Source organism: Sorex araneus, chromosome 4, assembly GCF_027595985.1.
Source record: "Sorex araneus isolate mSorAra2 chromosome 4, mSorAra2.pri, whole genome shotgun sequence".
Lineage (NCBI taxonomy): Eukaryota > Metazoa > Chordata > Mammalia > Eulipotyphla > Soricidae > Sorex > Sorex araneus.
The window spans coordinates 46,356,233-46,369,564 of NC_073305.1; the positions used below are offsets into that span (position 1 = coordinate 46,356,233).

A 13,332-nucleotide genomic window follows, 5' to 3' on the forward strand; every position below is an offset into this window, starting at 1 on the left:
TGCTGTACTATCCTGCCCACCCTGACCTGGGGAATTTATAGCATAACACACAGCACAACACACACACACACACACACATACATACACATACACACATACCTGGACATCATGCCTAGAGAATTTGGTTTAATTGGTCTGGGATGGGTCTGTTGCCAGTGACTGGGTAAAGTAGGGAGTGAGGGAGGTAGACTAGAGAAAAGTGTTTCCATGTCTTTGCTGAATCCACCTGGACTACTTCAGGACTAAGCAGTATCTTCTTGACTTTAATTATTTCCCAATATTACATTATGAGAAGTCCCCCCTACCTATATACCTGCAACAGTTCTTAGACAGAAATGTATTCTTAAATCTTTTCCAAAGTATTTGCCAGGGCAAGGATGCACTGTTAGGAGCATTTATTATTTCTTAGATACAAAGTAAACAAAAGAAAAATAACACTTTCCTAAACAATTTTATTTTAGAATAGTTTAAAGAAATAAAATTTGGAACTGGAGTGATAGTAATAGGTAGGATGCGTGCCTTGCATGTGGGCAACTCAGGTTTGGTCTCTGGCACCACATAATGGTCTCCTAAGCCATGCCAGGAGTAAATCCTGAACATAGCCGGGTATGGTCCAAAAATCAGAGAGGAAAAAGAAAAAAGAAAGGGAGAAGGTACACATCTCAGGCAGATGGAAACCTAAGAGGGTATGAGAAAGGAAATACACAGCTTAGGGAGAGACATGGTCAAATGTTCACCTTTCTTGGAGTGAAGGTCTTCTTTTGACAACCATCAGCTTCAGTTTTTTTCCTCATCAATCCCATTGTATACATGAGTTTAAACTCCAAAGTTCTGATATTAACCCAAAATTGCATCCCACTGAACTGACCCTTTGCGAAGATGAACTTAGGGCCCAAGGATGTGGCTCAGTGGTAGAGGACCTGCCTTACAGACCTGAGGCTTACTTCAACCTATGTGATCCCAATGGCACTGCTGATGAGATCACATGTACACTGCAATCCAGTGTATTCTAGTATAGCATTAAGCATATGACCTCTGGCAACCAATGCAACCAAAGTGTGTGACAACATAACTAAAATGTGTGACTATCGGAAACATCACAACTAAAAGTGTGTGAGGGAGCTGGAGAGATAGTACAGTGGGTAGGGTGTTTGCCTTGTACACAGCCGACCAGGGTTCGATCCCCAGCAACCCATATGGTCCTCCAAGCACTGCCAGGTGTAATTCCTGAGTGCAAAGCCAGGAGTAACCTCTGAGAATTGCTGGGTGTGACCCAAAAAGAAAAAAAAAAGTGTATGAGTACCACAACCAAATGTGGAACTTCTGGTCATTGCAGAAACTGGGGGAGAGATGGGGAAAAATTCCAGGGAAGGACTATTCTTACTAGCTCAGAATACTACACATTAGATATCTTGTCTTTATGTGAGATTGAAAACTCCTGAGGCTGAAAGAGTCATTAAGGAATTTACCCAGAGTCACCTAAGCAAGAGAATATAAACTGGATAGAGATTCCAGCCTCTGGATACAATCAGACCTTGTCATTAAAGCCATAATCTCTTCAGGGCACCTCAGGTTCTAAAAGGTTCACTACAGAAAAGACACCCGGGGACCCATAGAGATAGTACAGGGGTTAAGTATTTGTCTCGCATGCAAACCCTGGAACTGTATTTGGTTACTTGAGACCCACTAGAAGTGATTCCTGAGATAGAGCCAAGAGTGAGCCCTGAGCACAGATGGGTGTGGTCCAAACCTATTGTGGAGATACCGTGCTGAGTCTGTGAAAACCATGGGTGAGCCAAGATTAAATAGCTGAGGTTTTTTTTTTTTTTTTTTTTTTTTGCTTTTTTGGGTCTCACCTGGCGATGCACAGGGGTTACTCCTGAGGTTTTGAGGAGCTTCCAACCTAAAGGTCAAAAGAAGATGCTTACAGCCTGTTTGTGGCAAAGCCCAAAGTTTAAAGCTAAGTCACACAGTGCAATGGAGAGAACAAAGGATTAATATTGCTACTCCAAACAGCCTAGATTTACTTCTTGGAAATTCTTTGAGCAAGTGATCTGTAGAATGGGGTCACTTAAAACTTCAAATATAAGTCAAGGGCCAGGGAGATAGCTCAGAGGGGGAGAACGCATGCTTTGCTTACAGGAGCCTCAAGTTCAACCCCCAGTATCTGCGGTCCCTTGAGTACTAAATGTAGCAGTCCTGGGAGTTATAAGCTGGAGTATTTCCAAAATACAACCAGTTCTGGCTCACCCTCTCAAACACCTAGATAAAACCAACAACAAATATTGCAGCATGTCTTCCTTGTTTAGGGGCTGGATGTTTCTCAGTGGTAGAACACTTACCTTGTAAGTGTGAGGTTCTGGGTTCTATCCCTGGCACTGCAAAGACAAAGAAAAGAAAAAAAAATATATAAGTAGGTAGATTAAAAATGGACTTTTAAATAACAATTAAAAAATTTCTTTTGTGTTTTGGTTATACCCAGAGATGTTCAGGAGTTAAACTCCTGGCTCTTTACTCAGGAATTACTCCTGGCAGTGCTGAAGGACCATATGAGATGCTGGGGATTGAATGTGGGTCAGCTACATGCAAAGCTAACTCCCCACTATACTATTGCTCTGGCCCCTTAAAGTTTTTTTCAGTAATTAGTTAAAATAATTTTCTGTATATCATACCCACAGATCTTAGGCAGAGACACATGGTTCTCAAACATTTTGTTCAAAGTCATTTTATTCTAAGATTGATGAGAGAAGAAAAATCTCTCCTAATACTGAATGAAAGAACTTTATTTTAGGACTTGCAGTATATGACTGGTTGTCTGTATAGACACAATAGTTCCAAATGACAGAGGTGCTATCTTGTGAAGCAAATGTGCTTCAAAGCAAAGATAAGAAATTCTGAGTTCAACCCAGAGCCCACAGTATATTAAGTATATTAGAAAGCTGTTATATATATATATATATATATATATATATATATATATATATGTTTTTGAGCCACATTTAGCTGTGCTCAGGGTTTACTCTAGGTTCTGTGCTCAGGGATCATTCCTACAAGCACCCTACTCACTGTAGTATGTATCCAGTTCAGAAAAAAATTTTTTTCTGCCACACTCAGCTGTGCTCAGGAATTAGTCACTCCTGGGCTGGACCGATAACACAGCGGGTAGGGCGTTTGCCTTGCACGTGGCCGATCCGAGTTTGATTCCCAGCATCCCATATGGTCCCCTGAGCACTGCCAGGAGTTATTCCTGAGTGCAGAGCCAGAAGTAACCCCTGTGAATTGCAGGGTGTGACCCAAAAAGCAAAAAAACAAAAAAGAAAAAAAGAATAAGGAATTAGTCACTCCTGGGAAGCTCAGGAAACCACATATGGAACCCTGGTTGGTCACATACAAGACAAATGTCTTACCCACTATACTATCATTCTGACCCCATAATTTGTCTTTTATTGGTAGGGGAGTGGTTGGACCATACTCAGTAGTGATTACAGGCTATTCTTGGTTCTGCACTTAGGAGTCGGCCCTAACAGTGATCAGGGGACCATGTGTGGTGCCAGGGATTAGAATCAGGGTTAGTAGCACTCAAAGCAAGGACTCCAGGCCCTAAAATGACTTGCTTTTAAAAAAAAATCTCTTCCCTTCCCTATTGTTACTATTGTGATGACCAGGGGTTCTATACTTGGTTGTGGTGTTTACTGAATGGGTAGCATGCTGAGTGGCTGTGGTGAAATACACTTGATTGGGATGCACGTGGCATGTGGCACGTGGCAACAGGGTTCACTGAACACTGCTGGGGTCTTGTGCTCAGCATGTGGGTCAGTGTCAGGGATCGAACTGTGGCTTCACACCCGAGTGGTCGGCATATTACCAGCTGAGCTATCCACACTCCTTCCTTGGAAATTTTGAAGAAGTTTCTTCTTCCTCTGTTTAGTTTCTTCTTCCTCTGTTTACTACTTTGTGACTCCTGGCATGGCAGCTGGAAATTTTCATTTATGGTCCTGTGTCATCTGTTTTCTGTTTCCATTTGGATTTCTCTCATTTTATTTGTGGTGTTTTTGTTTTTGTTTTTGTTTTGTTTAGGGGCCCACCCAGCAGTGCTCAGGGATTTCTCCTGGCTCTGCTTTCAGGAATCTCTCCTGGTGGGTTCATATGGGATGTCAGGAATTGAACTCGGGTTGAACACATGCAAGGCAAGCACCTTACTAGCTGTACTATCTCTTCAGCCTCCTGTGTTTTTTTAGTTGTTGTCCTTTATTTGTATGTTTTTCTTTTGGGGCCTCAACTGGCAGTGTGCAGGGCTTACTCCTGGCTCTGCATTCAGGGATTACTCCTGGCAGGTTTGAGAGACCATATGGGATGCCAGGGTTGAACCCAGGTCTGCTGCATGCAAGACAAACTCTACCCCCCTGTGCTATTGTTTCAGCCATGGGTTTCTCTTATCGTAATATTTGACCAAATCCCTACTCTGTTGTTGCTGTTGTTGTGAGGTTCCAGTGCTGGCAGGCGGAGGCAGAACAATATTGGAAATTGAATCTAGGGCCTCCTAGATGCAATGTGTTCTACCATTTGAACTATATCCCTATCACTAATCCCTAAATCTGTTTTATTTTGTTTGGATTTTGGTTTGGGGGCCACAACTGGTGGTGCTTAGGGGTCATTCCTGGTGGTGCTGGGGATAATATCAGGACAATAGCATGCAAAGCATGAGACAAATCCCTGCTTTCAATGCTCAAGAGCCATGGTCTTATTGGGAGGGGGCTAGTACAGTGGGTTGGGCATTTGCTTTGCATGTGGACAACCCGGGTTCCATCCAGGGCATCCCATATGGTCCTCCGAAGCAGTATGATATTTCTCTATTTTCTGGGTCTTCTCCAGTGAGGATTTAAGGGCTGAAAATAAATGGACCTTCCAATAATTCCTATTCCAGCTGAGGTCTCTACTGTGGTTTGGCTCTATTAAACAGCTCTTACTTCCTGATCAAGGCAATAAAAACAACCTGAGGAGTACTACAGGCCCACACAATTTGAAGAGAAACATTCAGCTATTTTCTCTGAAAATCGTGGGGGCTGGAGTGATAGCACAGCAGGTAGGGAGTTTGCCTAGCACGCGGCCGACCTGGGTTTGATTCCGAGCATCCCATATGGTCCCCTGAGCACTGCCAGGAGTAATTCCTGAGTACAGACCCAGGAATAACCCCTGAGTATCGCCGGGTGTAACCCAAAAAGAAAAAAAATCCTTGACAGTCACCATAAGGAAAAGGGTAGACAGGAACGTGAGGCCTGGAGTAAGGCTAGTCTGGGTAGGTATTAATTTCTTTAAACTATAGACTATAAAAGGAGATCCATACAGTTCTTGTGGAGATTATTTGGGTGGGGGGCACACCTGAAAATACTCAGGGGTTAACTGACTCTGTCCTCATGAACTATCCCTGGCAGTGCTCAAGGTAATATATGAGATGCTGGGGATCAAGCCCAGGTTGGTCACATGCAAGACAAATGTTCTACCTGCTTTACCAGTTATTGTGGAGATAAAATAAAATAAAGAATGTAACAATATGACACATATGTATTAAAAGAGTACCATGAGTATTATTTTGGTGGGAGCTACTCCCAGCACAGGACTCAGGGAACCACATACCTGAAGATTGAATCCATGCTCCTGCCGACAAGTATTTACTCTAGTCCTTTGAGTTGTTTCTTGGCCCCAAGGGCTGCAATTACTATCACCCAGGAAGGGGGGGGGCATAAAGTAAAAATAATTGGTTCCTCTTTTTTTTTTCTGAGGGTGGGGGCATCTTCAGAAGTGCTTGGGTCAACAGTGACAGAGATTGAACTGGGTCAGCTGTATGCAAGATAAGCACCATAATCCCTGTGCTAATTTTCTGGCCCAAGAATTATTACTTCCTTGCTATATTAAAAAAATCATTATAATTTATTTATTTATTTTTTTGCTTTCTGGGTCACACCTGGCGATGCACAGGGGTTACTCCTGGCTCTGCACTCAGGAATTACTCCTGGCGGTGCTCAGGGGACCATATGGGATGCTGGGAATCGAACCCGGGTCGGCCGCGTGCAAGGCAAATGCCCTACCCGCTGTGCTATTGCTCCAGCCCTTTAATTTTATTTATTTATTTATTTTGCTTTTTGGGTCACACCCAGCGATGCTCAGGGATTACTCCTGGCTTTGCACTCAGGAATTGCTCCTGGCAGTGCTTGGGGGACCATATAGGATGCCGGGGATCGAACCCAGGTCCGCCGCATGCAAGGCAAACGCCCTACCCATTGTGCTATCGCTCCGGCCCCCTTTTAATTTAATTTAATTTAATTTTATTATTATTTTTTTTTTTGCTTTTTGGGTCACACCCAGCAATGCACAGGGGTCACTCCTGGCTCATGCACTCAGGAATCACCCCTGGCGGTGCTCAGGGGACCATATGGGATGCTGGGATTCGAACCCGGGTCGGCCGCATGCAAGGCAAACGCCCTACCCGCTGTGCTATCTCTCCAGCCCCTTTTAATTTTATTTATTTATTTATTTATTTATTTTTTGCTTTTTGGGTCACACCCAGCGATGCTCAGGGGTTACTCCTGGCTTTGCACTCAGGAATTACTCCTGGCAGTGCTTGGGGGACCATATGGGATGCTGGGGATCGAACCCGGGTCGGCCGCGTGCAAGGCAAACGCCCTACCCACTGTGCTATAGCTCCGGCCCCTAATTTTATTTTTAAATTAAAAGTTTTTGTTTTGTTTTGGTCTTGGGCCACACCTGGTGGTGCTCAAGGATTACTCCTGGCTCTGCACTCAGGAATCATCTTGGTGGGCTTGGTGGACCATATGGGATGCTGGAGATCAAACCCAAGTAAGCCACGTGGGCCATATGGAATGCTGGGGATCAAACCTGGGCTGGCCATTTGCAAAGTAAACACCCTACCCACTGTACTATTGCTCTGGCCCTAAATTAAACTGTTGAAATTATTTTTTTAATTAAGGCACCATTATTTACAAAGTTACTCATAGTTGAGTTTCAGGGATACAATGTTCCAACACCAGTCTCACCACTGTATCAACTTCCCTCCACCCTTGTCCCCTGGTTCCTTTTTACCCCTCAGCTTGCCTCTTAACAGGCACATTTTTAACTTTGTTTGAATCTCCTGTTTTCAGTGTTGTTGACTTTGTGGTTAAGATATGCCCCTCCCCTACATCACTGATCACAGATGTGCCTGAGGCCACTAAAACCCGTAGCTGTTACCTTCTATTTTCCTCTTTGAATTAACTCATTTTTTCTCCTTCCTTGTGCTTCTCATTTTTATAATCTAGGGTCAAGTGTAATCTAGGTATTACCCCTTTTTCATACCTTGCATTTCTTCATCCTGTTATTCTATATAGCACAGAAAAGTGAGATATAAGATATTTATCCTTTTTCTGACTTCACTTAACATGATATCCTCCAATACCAACCAAGTTGTAGTGAACTGCATGATTCTTTGGAGCTACATAGTGTTCCACATCTTCATTATCATTGTCATCTGTCATTTGTCATTGACACCTAGGTTGATTCCATATCCTAGCTATTGTTCTAAGTGATGCAGTAAATTATTGGTATTGCACATGACCTTTTGAATAAATGTTTTTGTGACTTGGGACATTATTATGCTTAAGTACTATCTTTTTTTTTTTTCTGTCACACCCGACAATGCACAGGGGTTACTCCTGGCTTTGCACTCAGGAATTACTCCTAGCAGTACTCAAGGGACCATATGGGATGCTGGGAATTGAACCCGGGTTGTCTGTGTGCAAGGCAAATACTCTACTGCTGTGCTATGCCCCAGCCCCCAGTACTATCTTTTCTATTTGTTTGTTTCACTTTATTGTTTTTGAGTCAGACCTGGCAATGGTTAGGGGTTACTCCTTGCTCTGTTTCAGGAATTACTTCTGACAGTGCTTGGAGATCATACAGAATGCTGGCGATCAATCCCAAGTTGACTTCATATAAGGGCTATTCCTGCTGTATTTTCTGACCTCCAAATAAAATATTATCTGAAGAGAGAGGAGAGAGAGAGAGAGAGAGAGAGAGAGAGAGAGAGAGACTCATCAATAAGAGTCCAGTTTGGGAAACAAAGCCCGAGAATCCATAGGCCAGAGTGATATAGTACAGTGCATAGGATGCTTGCCTTATATGTGGCCAGCCCGGTTTGATTCCTGGCACCCCATATGATCCCCCGAGGACTACCAGGAGTGGTCTCCTAGTGGTGAGCCAGGAGTAAGGTCTGAGCACTGCTGTATGTTGCCCCAAAACCAAAACAAAACAAAGAATTCTTAGTTTCTCTTCTCTGGAAGGCTTATGTGATGATGAGTGCCCATGTGTGTGATGGATCTCCATCTAGACTCACTCCATCTTTCCCTTGGTAACCTCATCTAATGGGCTTCAAAAGTACTAGTGATATTCTGAAATCTCTCAGACTTGAATCTCTAATCCTGACTTGGACCCCTAACTGATGTATCCAATTCCCAATTTAAACTTTCATTTATCTACTAGGCATTAAAAATCCAAATTACATGTGTTAGCAAGTAAGGCACATACCTTGCATGTGGCTGACCCCAGTTCAACCCCTGGTATCCCATATGGTACCCCCAGGATGCTAGGAATAATCCCTGTATGCATAGCAGGAGTTAGCCCTGAGCTTTGTCAGGTGTGACTCCCCAACTTCCCCCTCAAAAAAAAAAATTCCAAACTACCCAAAATTGAATTTTTACTCTTCCTACTAAAACGGCTTCTTCCACATTCTTCATCTCTCTTCATATCTACTATTTCCTCTGAGCCATACAGGTACAAGTATCATCCTTTTGTTCTATTGCAACAATCTTTTAACCAACTGTTCTGCTTCTGCCTTTCCCACTTTCAGCCTACTCTCCACACAGCTGCCAGAGATAGCTTATCAATGTGGAAATCAAGGCTGGGGATGTGGCAAAGTGGTAGAATGCCTGCCTTGCAATTATGAGACCCTGAGTTTGATCCTTGGCAGAGCAAAAACCAACATGGAAATCAGCTCATGATATTACTTGAGACCGGTGGTTTTCCATTTTCTTAAAAAAATTAAAATCGGAGCTGAAGCGATAGCACAGCGGGTAGGGCGTTTGCCTTGCACGTGGCCAACCCGGGTTCGAATCCCAGCATCCCATATGGTCCCCTGAGCACCACCAGGGGTGATTCCTGAGTGCATGAGCCAGGAGTGACCCCTGTGCATCACCAGGTGTGGCCCAAAAAGCAAAAAAAAAAAAAAATTAAAATCAGGGGCTGGAGTTTTAATATACTGTGTAGCATGTTTGCCTTGTGCATAACTGACATGTGTTTGATCCCTGGCATCTCATATGGTCCCGAGTCCACCAGTAGTGATCCCTGAGTGCAGAGCCAGGAGTAAGTCCTGAGCATCACTGGGTATGCCCCCCTCCCTCCCAAAAAAAATTAAAGTCATTTCATCAGGTTTTTCCTTTTGGTTTTTGAACCACACCTGTTGGTGCTTAGGACTTATTCCTGGCTTGGAGCTTTGAGATCATTCCAGGGATTTAATCAGACCTACTGCACACAAAGCATACACTCCAGTTCATTGTGTTATCTCTCTAGTCCCTGAATTTAGTCTTTAAAAGCAGGTTACCTTCTTAAATGGTCTAATAAAAGGTGCAACTGGTGGATAGAAACAGAATTTCAATAGACTCAAGTCTGGAAGCCTGGAGAAGCCATTTGAAGAGGGCTGTAAACTGACAGCTGTACTACCCTATTTTCTCTGATTAGCCAGTGCCTCTCAATTCTTCTGTGACCATATGCAGGTTCTGTCTCTGTCTCCTCTCTCTCTCTCTCTCTCTCTCTCTCTCACACACACACACACACACACACACACACACACACACACAGACACTCCTCTTCCTCTCTCTTTTTGCTACACACATCTATCGTCAAGGGTTACTTCTAGCTGTGCTCAGGGGACCGGACCACATGGGGGCCAAGATTCGGGATCCGGCTCAGTCGCATGCAGGGCAAGCGACTAACCTGTGTACTATCATTCTGGTCCCTTCATGTCCAAATTTGCCTGGGAGCAAGACACTCAGCCTGGGGAAACTGGGTGGATTTTCCTTCACAATGATACAGAATCTTTAGCTGAAACCTATCTGCCTGGCATCCATGAGGTGTGGACGCCTAACTTGGAAACTCACAGAAGATACCAAAAATCCAAACTACCCATTCTCTAATTCAATTGCTTCTCTTAATAGTTCATTCCAGACTGAGGTCCCGGACAGGGAAGCGGGTGGGGGTATTTAGATACTCGTGTGGGTCAAGCGAAGGCTCAATTCCATTTCACTCATACAAGACAGCGAATGTATGTATGCCAGGGCCCCATTCACGTTCGTGGCCAAGCCACCCGGAGAAACTACCCTTTGCTCTACTCCTAGACAGAGCCGGAAGAAGAGTGGCTGGCCTACCAGTGGCTGGACCACAAGCCCCAGCAGGCCCCGCGAACTGGAGAGGGGAGGGGCGAGGGGGTGGGGTGCGCGCCCTCCCATTGGACACCCTCTGGCCTCGCCCCCGCTGGCCACACTCCCGAGCCCTTCCTGCGCGGAGCACGGCGGGAGTGGAGTCGGCGAGAGCCGCCGCCGTACTTCATCTCCCGGCGGGCCGAGCGCTGAAGGCGGCGGCGCGGCGCCTTTGTGGAGGCAGCGGCTCGGCGCGGAGGAAGTTCCGGTTTCCGCGGCGCTGGGTCGGTGGCAGAGGCTGAGGATTAGGAGGCGCGGGCCGTGGAGGCCGCGCTGCCTCGGTAAGGGTCTGGGGCGGTAGCGAGGGCGTGCCGGAGCCTTGCAGGGGAGAAGCCGGCCCCACTGAGCCGCCCCGGACGCCGCGGCCCCGCGCGGCTTGGAAGCTGCGGCTTGGGTGTCGCGGGGCGGCCGCGGCCTCGCTCGGAGAGCGGGGAGCCCAGTGCCGTGTGTGGAGGGAGGCGCCGCCCACGGCAGGAACGCCCCGGAACGGTCGCGGGCCCGGGGCGGGGCCCCGCGCAGCGGTAGAATTACTGGTCACCCCCCCCTCCAACCTCCCCAGCCTCCCCCCACCCCCCCACCAGGCTCGCTGGCTGCTTTTAGGGGCTGGCGCGTGGTTGCCGTCCGGTGGTCCCCGGCTCGGGGGCCGCCTCGGGCCGCCCTTCTTCCTTGCACCCTGTTCTTTGCAGGGACCTGCGCTTTCACCCCAGAGGCAGTCTCGCTTGTGCCCGGCACGTAGCCCTGCCCGGCGACCCGGACAGACACGAGTGGGCTCGGGAGGACCCGAGGGCGCCGGAACTCAGCGGGGCTCGCGGGGCTGTAGAACTTGTGCAAGTGGGGGGTGGTCTGAGGGGTCTCACGCCCGTTGGGCGAATGTGGGAGGAGAGGGATGTTTTCCCGTATTTACTTTGGATTCAGTTTGGTGTGTTTGTGTTTGTGTGTTTGTGTGTGTGTTTAACTCAGGTTCAACTCTTCTAATTAAAAAGGAGCTTGTTTTGTAAGTTGCATAAACTGTAAAGGGTAATATATATTTTTTTTTTTGCATATTCCAGGTTTGCTTTGTGAAGGTCAGAGTTGCTGGATGTGAAGGAATTCAGTAGACTCTGATGCATCTGGTCACCTGGTTCATTTTCTGAACTCTGGATTGTGCCCTAGGTTTGTTAGTTTTCAACTTCCTGTTGAGTAATGCCAGCAGTGTGAATGGTTTGATTATATCAACTTCAGCCAACTTGAGAGGACTGTAGGGAAAGCTACTAAGAACTCCAGTAGGACTGGAAAGAGTTAAAAAACAAAAAGATATGCAGAATTTCTTTCTGCACATGGTGAAACAATTTGAACCTGAGCCTGGCATCGGACTTCTAGCTACCTAAGCCCTAAGTGTAGTGGATACATGTTAGCACTCTGTAGGATACTGTTACCAGACTTAAGATTACTTGTTGCTTTTAGGGTCTAGGTTCTTGTGGTCCAGAGAATTGTCAAGGGAGAGGTTACTAAAAACTCATCTGGAGTGTGTGTGGACTCTTATACTTGTGCAGTTTGGCAGAGGATACCCTTTTCCAGGGTTTATGATGTATAAATAGGTGTGTTGATTTGATTCAGCACATGTTAAAATTAAAACTGTTGGAAAGTTGTGAAAGTTCTGGTTCTTTGTTTTTGGATGATAGCCACTCCAGTGATGCTAGGGGTTCACTCTTGGCTCCCTACTCTTATCACTGTGAGGACCATGTTCAGTGCTGGAATTCTAAACCGGGTGGGCTGAATGCAAGGCAAGTGTGTTTTCCTCTATACTCTCTCTCTCCAGCCCAAGTTGTGAAGTGTTTTTCCTTTTTTGATTTTTGGACCACACTGATGGTGTTCAGGGCTTATTCCTGGCCTGGCTCTACTCAGGGATCATATGGGATGCTGGGGATGTAATGAAGTCTGCTTGGTGCAAGGCAAGTTCCCTACCTGCAATACTATTTCTCTAGCCACCGACCTGTGAAAAGTTTTAAGGGTCATACATAATTCTGGGGCTGGAGAGATAGGACAGTGGCTGGGTAGGGCACATGCTTTGCACGAGGCCAATCCAGGTTGAGCCCTGGCATTCATAGGGTCCACTGGGCCATAAGTAACCCCTGAGCTCTGCCGGATGTAGGACAACTCCCTTCCCCCCCAAAAAATCATAAAATTCTTTGGTGGATTCCTCTAGAAACATACCTAGCACTTGAAATAAATTTTTCTCCCATACGCTTTATATATTGAAGGGTATTATATTTAATGTCCTTTATTTTTTGTTTTGGGGTCACATTTGTCAGTGCTTCGGAGTTACTCCTGGCTCTGCACTCAGGAATTGCTCTTGGTGATGCATGGGGGACCATATGGGATGCTGGGGATTGAAATTGGGTCAGCCATGTGAAAGGCAAGTGCCCTACCCGCTATATTCTCTCTCTAGTCCAATTTAAAAAAAATTTTTGGAGGGGTATACCCTGTGATGCTCTTGGCTTTGTGTTCAGAGATAACTCCTGAGGGGACTCAGGGTTGTACAAAGTACCAGGGTGAACCTAGGTTGGCTGCATGCAAGGAAAATGCCCTACCCACTGAACTCTGCCTCTGGTCCCATTTTTCAATTTAATTTTATTTTTGCTAAATTTATAAGTGATATTATTTGAAAGAATGAATGGAAGGAGAAAATAGCCTTGTAGGGAGTTTCCTGAGTAGAATTTCCTGAGTGCCTTTTATAACCCTTCCATTGCACTGTGGGGCTCAGTCTAGTGTATGGTTCTGTATTTTATTTTTGCTTTTTTTGGATCACACCCGGCGATGCACAGGGGTT

The 13,332-nt window shown here is 45.7% G+C and overlaps 1 protein-coding gene across 3 annotated transcripts in view; it reads left to right on the plus strand.

The window, feature by feature from the left end:
* The first annotated feature begins 10,623 nt into the window (after nt 1-10,623).
* Nucleotides 10,624-13,332, plus strand: part of RBM6 (RNA binding motif protein 6) — a 113,660-nt gene continuing 110,951 nt past the window's right edge. The window contains exons 1-2 of one of the 3 annotated variants that reach the window (XM_055134629.1): nt 10,626-10,804; nt 11,573-11,675. The gene's annotated coding sequence lies outside the window, so the exon portion shown is untranslated. Of the gene's footprint in view, nt 10,805-11,572; nt 11,676-13,332 lie in introns of all 3 variants that reach the window. The other 2 variants (XM_055134630.1, XM_055134628.1) reach the window with 2 other exon arrangements.